This window comes from Leptonotus elevatus, chromosome 1, assembly GCF_054856555.1.
Source record: "Leptonotus elevatus isolate MCC_2025b chromosome 1, RoL_Lele_1.0, whole genome shotgun sequence".
Lineage (NCBI taxonomy): Eukaryota > Metazoa > Chordata > Actinopteri > Syngnathiformes > Syngnathidae > Leptonotus > Leptonotus elevatus.
The window spans coordinates 26,810,834-26,815,833 of record NC_141239.1 but is presented as its reverse complement, the minus strand read 5'-3'; the positions used below and the strand labels follow the sequence as shown (position 1 = coordinate 26,815,833).

The window sequence follows — 5,000 nt, the reverse complement described above, 5'->3', positions numbered from 1 at the left end:
GCAGGTGCGAGGGTGTCGGGCCTTCCCGCGGATCACCCCAGCTGCGGCGCCCGTCGCGGCTCCGCGGCGGTCGGTCGCGCGGCGGCCTCGCTTCCAGCCTTTCGGGGCCGGTTGCGGGTGTCCGCCACCGCCGCCGCTCGGTCTCCCGCGGCGGGTCGCCTCGGCCGGCGCCTAGCAGCTGGCTTAGAACTGGTGCGGACCAGGGGAATTCGACTGTTTAATTAAAACAAAGCATCGCGATGGCCCGAGGCGGGTGTTGACGCGATGTGATTTCTGCCCAGTGCTCTGAATACTTAGAGGCCGGATATATCGGATAGTGGAGTATATGGATGTCCGATGGCCTATGGGTAATTCCTAGCTGCCCGGGGCACGAGTGCCTCTGCCTGGAAAGCCAAATAACATGGTATGACTTGCATTCGTTTGAGGGTGGGATGTCAAAGTGAAGAAATCCGTAAACCTGGGTAAAGGGCGAATAATATATGGCTCCCTTGGGGAAGCTGCCTCCTCGTGGTGTCCGCTGGGAAACAAAGGGTGTACTGCACTGTTTGGCTAAAAGCTCCCCCTAGGGGTGTTGGGAGGGATCACCATCATCCTGAAAAAGAGGGGTCTGTGGAAGGAAGTAAGGATCACTTCCTTCTGAAAGAAAGAGGTTGACAAGCAATTATGACATGTCTCGCTTGGAAAGTAATAGTTGGGTGTGGTGGCGAAAACTCTCTGGATGGGAAGACCATGTTAGCAAACACACGAGCTCAGGGAACGCACCAATCAGGCAGTGAGAGCTGTTGGATTGTGATTGGTCGAGGCCCTGGGCGTCCCTCTATAAATGCGGAAGTAGGAACCTTGGAGGGCTTGCTAGTGAGAGCAATGTTCGAAGAGGTAATGGAGTCCGTACAGCCTTGTAAAGTTGGAATGAAAGGAAGAATGCGTGAGGAAAGGAAGGGGCGTTTGAGTTCTTACAAGAGCAGGATCCCGGAACTCCGGCAGAGAAGGACAATCTCCCCAGTGAGAGTGGCAGTGCTCTTGCCGTTGAAAACTGGAGGGTGCCCGCTGTGCTGGGTGCGTGTTGGAAATGTGGGGGAGCTTGCGAGACATCTTGCCTTGAGACATCGTCACGCCGCTGTCACATACATGTGCAGGAAGTGTAGGAGGAGTGGTAGCAATATGCACTCTATTGCGTGCCATGTTCCTAAATGTGGGAGAGCGGTGGGTGAGGAAAGTGTCACCCAGGGATTTCCATGTGATGTCTGCGACTGTCGATTCAAGAAGGCGGTTGGTGTCTCCCAACACAAGAGGCTGGCCCACCCAGAGGAGTGGCGGAGGATTGTCGAAGGAAGGAGGAAAGGGAAAAGGACAAGTGGAAAATAGCTAATTTGCAAGAAGGCAGCTAACCAGGCGAGGGAAGGTACAAGGTCGTCGTGTGGCGATGTGGCAAGCTATGGCCGTGAGGGGCGACAGTGGGGTCAGAGTACTGATGAAGAACTGTTGTCTGCTAAAGGCCCGCCTACAAAAGCTCCGGATCTGGTGGCGACGAGAATTCGGGAGGAGATCGACAAAGGGGGCGAAGGAGAAGAGGGCGAAGAGCTCAAGGCCATAGCTTCTTTGGTGAGGGATGTAGATCAGAAGCCGGACATGATCGAGACCTTGGCATTAGACATGATTAAGTCGCTGGGGGGGTCTGTGGAGCACTCAACAGGCCGTAGGACACCAGTGCGAATTTGGACTCAGGGAAAAGGTTGGGCGAAGCGTCGTGTGAGGCAATATCATGAATACCAGAGGATGTACAATAAAGATCTGCCGGGATTGGCTGCTCGGGTGCTGAATGGAGCAGAGAACCCGGAGTGTACATTGCCGATGGAGATGGTGGACGATGCATTTCGTGCGAGATGGGGGTTGGTGAGGCCATTCCAGGGTCTGGGTCAATTTCGTGCGAGGGAAGGTACGGATAACGAGCTGTTCTGTAGGCCCATCCTGGCGGCTGAAGTCATGGCAAACCTAACCAAAATGAAGAAGAAAGCTGCTGCAGGTCCAGATAGGATCATCAGGCAGGATTTGAGGAAATGGGATCCGTCAGGCCGGAAAATAGCAAGGATGTTTACGATGTGGCTGGTGCATGGAGTCATCCCAAAGGCCTTTAAGAAGTGCAGGACACGGCTGCTTCCTAAAACCTCTGATCCTACTGAGCTGGCTACGGTTTCAGGGTGGAGACCGGTGACGATTGGGTCGGCAGTTGTGGGACTGTTTAGCAGAATCGTGACGATGAGGCTGGCGCGAGCCTGTCCAATTGAGCCTAGGCAGCGTGGATTCGTGGAGGGCTCGAGTGGATGCGCGGAGAACCTGATGATTCTGGACAGATTGATCAGACGCTCGAGGATGGAAGAGGTGCCACTGGCAGTGGTGTTCGTGGACTTTGCAAAGGCCTTCGACTCAGTGTCCCATGAGCATATAATATGTGCTCTAGAGCATCGAGGAGTGGACAAACATGTTATTGAGCTGGTCCGGAATTCATATGTAGACTGCTCGACCAGCGTGGGCTGTGGGGGCGCGTATACTCGGCCCATAAGAATGGAGGTGGGGGTAAAGCAAGGGGACCCAATGTCACCGCTGCTGTTTAACCTTGCTATGGACCCTCTCATCCACAGACTGGAATGCTCAGGATTGGGACTACGATGGGAGGAACGTCAGATCACTACGCTGGCCTTCGCTGATGATCTGGTCCTGATGAGTGGCTCGAAGGAGGGCATGAGGGAATGCCTTGAGATGGTGTCTGAATTCTGCCATATTACAGGACTTGCGGCTCAGCCTAAGAAATGCCATGGCTTCTGGATGGAAGGAAGAAGGATAGGTGATTGCGAGCCATGGGCAATTAATGGAAAGGAGATCCATATGATTGGTGCGGGCGAGCTAGTGGGTTACCTGGGAGTCCAGGTAGGACTGGGGAGAGGAATTGTTCCAAAAAATCCGAACATGGATATGAAGATATGGTTGGAAAGAATTTCTGAGGCACCTCTGAAGCCTACGCAGCGCTTGAGGATTCTGAACTCATTCGCCCTTCCTAGGCTTATTTATCAGGCCGATCTCGGGAAGGTTTCTGTAACAATGTTGGCTCAGGTTGACAGAAGGGTCAGGAAAAAAAAAAAAAAGGCAGTGTCCACGTGCAATGGATTTCTATATACAAGATCGAGAGATGGAGGTATGGGACTGCTAAGACTGGAAAAAATGATCTCATCGATGAGGGTGAAGCGCACCTGGAGAATGTTGGAGTCGTCTGATCCGTGGGTTACGGGCTTGGCAAGAGAGAGGATAAGGCATGCGGACTGGGAAAAGTGGTGGGTAAAGGCCGGAGGGAATCCGGGTGATGCACCAAAGATTGGTGATGAGGATATCACCCGGGTGACTGCCAGAGAGATGCCAAGTTTCCCAGACTGGCGTCGCGACGAGAGCTTGGCCTGGGCGACTACACAGGTCCAGGGTGTGGGCGCAGACTTGTTCCGAAGTGACAGGCTCAGCAACTCGTGGCTTGCAGATCCCGTGGCTGTGGGGTTTAGGCAGCGCGAGTTTTTGGTTGGACTGGCGCTGAGGGCGGGTGTGTACCCCACTCGGGAGTTCCTGGTGAGGGGGAGAAGCAAACTAGGAGCAGCCTGTAGGCGCTGCCCGGCCCGGCTCGAGACGTGCTCACACATCTTGGGTAACTGCGCTTATACCCAACGGAATAGGATAAAACGGCACAATAAGGTGTGTGCGCTCTTGGCCACAGAGGCGGAGCGTCATGGCTGGGTTGTGACCAGGGAGCTTCGAGTAAGGACGATGGAGGGCGAACTCAGGATCCCCGACCTGGTCTGCGTGCGTGGCCATGATGTTCTGATCTTAGACGTGACTATTCGGTATGAGATGGACGATGACTGTCTCGGCCGAGCGGCAGGGGAAAAGGTTATCCACTACGAACCAGAAGCGGCCCAGATTGCCAAGTTGGTCGGAGGGAGGAACGTAAAGGTGATGGGCTTTCCGATGGGAACCCGGGGAAAGTGGCCCCCGATGAACTTCGGAGTGCTCAGTGCTCTGGGAGTGCCGAGAAACAGAGCGAAGGAGTTTGCCAAGTTGGTGAGCAGAAGGACACTGTTATATTCAATTGATGTACTTGCAGCGTTTTTCAGGATGCAATGATGGAAGTAGCGACTGGAGCAAGGATGGAGAGGGACGGTGGAGAGATGATGGGATGTATCCTGGAATATCAAGCATAAGACATGTCAAAGTAAGAAAGAAGTACTCAGGAATATGAGCAGTGAAGAGCACAGGAACATTGACTCAGATGGTGGGGGGGCTACTTAAACCTGGGTTCTAGTCCAGGGAAGGACAAGGAAATGCCAAGGAAGAAGGCCGGAAATGAATGAATGGGAGAGAAAAAAAATAAAATAAAAAATAATTTAAACAACAATTATAATAATAACATTAAGAATACTAATTATATATATAGGGTATAATAAATATAATATATAGATATATATTTTATATATTTATTTTTTTTGTTAATTTTATTTTTATTATTAAGGTTTATTTGTTGTTCTTTATTTTGTAATTTTTTTTCTCACTTTATTATTATTATTATTATTTTTTAACTTTAGTTGCTTATATCTTCTGTTTAGTACTAACAAAATAATTAAGTTAGCGGGTGACTGGAGGGACTGGCGCTGCAAGCCACCTAGCTCTGTGAGGGGGCAATGGTGGATGAGGGGTCAGGTCTGCTCACTAAAAGGAAGTGTGTCTAGGATGAAGGCCGGAAGCGGGAGTGACCCAAGGGAGGGGCTCTGCAAGCCACCTGCTGCTTGAGGGGGCAGGGGCTCGGGACTCCTGGAAGGGTGTTGGTTCATATAGACAGCAGGACGGTGCCCTGAAAGTCGGAACTCGCTAAGGGGTGTGTAACAACTCACCTGCCGAATCGACTGACCCTGGAAAGGGGCGACGATGGAGCGTCGAAAGATATGTCAAAACTGGGGGTCGGGGGT

General features: G+C 52.0%; 1 pseudogene; it reads left to right on the top strand.

The window, feature by feature from the left end:
• The window catches only part of LOC147181432 (28S ribosomal RNA), a 9,406-nt pseudogene that overhangs the window by 1,612 nt on the left and 2,794 nt on the right, over positions 1-5,000 (top strand).